Here is a 1146-nt window from a genome sequence, read left to right as displayed (position 1 = left end):
ACAGGGAGACAGCTTGATGGGGACGTGGATGAGCTGGCCAGAATGAATTTCTCAGCCTCTTTTCTGAGAGGATATTGGTTTCTGTGGAATGGTCAGTTTCCAGCTTCAATCAGACCTCGACGGGGCATGCTTGTTGGCTCTCCCCAGAGTTCCACTAATCCGCACGGGGGTTTTACCTGATTGTCGATCTCCTCAGGCCACTGTGACTGGTTTCCTGAATCTGAATCAGCAATCTCCAGACATGTTCATTAGCGACCTCCATCTGCAGACTTTTGGTTTCAGAAATCTGTTTGAACATGCAACTCTGGAAGCAGGTCCTGACCAGTAAGGGGACTAGTCAGTTATTTTCTTTTCCCCAATGAAGCAGTCCAGGGGTTTCAGGAAGAACTGGTCCTCAGACTTCCCTGAGATCTCAGTCACCATCACTGTCCCCGTTATTATTTTCAGCTGAGGTTCCACAGGTGGGGGCAATGGGTGTGGCAGAGGTTGATGCTAAATCATGCTGTGCCCCTTAACCCCTGACAATGTTAGTCTTCTGCAGACAATAAAACTTGTTCAATCATCTGTTGAGTTGGATGGCTTTTTCATCCTCCCCTGCAATTTGGGCATTTATTTTTTTTCAGTGTTCAGGTTTTTGCATAAGCACATCGGTCCTTGCTTAAGGCCCTCTTTCCTTTCCGGGGTCCTCTGTGGGATCCCCTCTAATGGTCTTTTCAGTTATGTCCTGAAATTTCTCATGCTCTCAGCTATTAAATACCTCCAAGGTGATGTCCACCAGTTGGGATGGATTCATGCCAATTGCCCTGCCAAATTTCTTACATTTCTTTCTAAAATCCTGGGTGTTTGGGGAGATAAAAAATCATGTTAACCATTCAGATATTTGCTAAGTTCTCAAGATCAAGATCTGTGTACTTACAGTAAGCTTGGTAGATTCATTGAAAGAATTCAGAGGGGTCCTCATTTGGCTTCTTCTGAATTGCTTGTACCATGTTCAAGTTCTTTTGGCTTAGGAATTCCTTTTTTCAGACTTCTGAGAATGCACCTTTTATAGTGCTCCAGTGTATCGTAGTGGTTATGAATCAGGCTGTGAACTGCAAGGTCAGCAATATGAAACCACTAGCTGCTCTGTGAGAGAAAGATGAGGCC

Source organism: Chrysochloris asiatica, unplaced genomic scaffold, assembly GCF_000296735.1.
Source record: "Chrysochloris asiatica unplaced genomic scaffold, ChrAsi1.0 scaffold00224, whole genome shotgun sequence".
In the NCBI taxonomy this organism is placed as follows: domain Eukaryota; kingdom Metazoa; phylum Chordata; class Mammalia; order Afrosoricida; family Chrysochloridae; genus Chrysochloris; species Chrysochloris asiatica.
Note: the sequence above shows the minus strand (reverse complement) of the source record.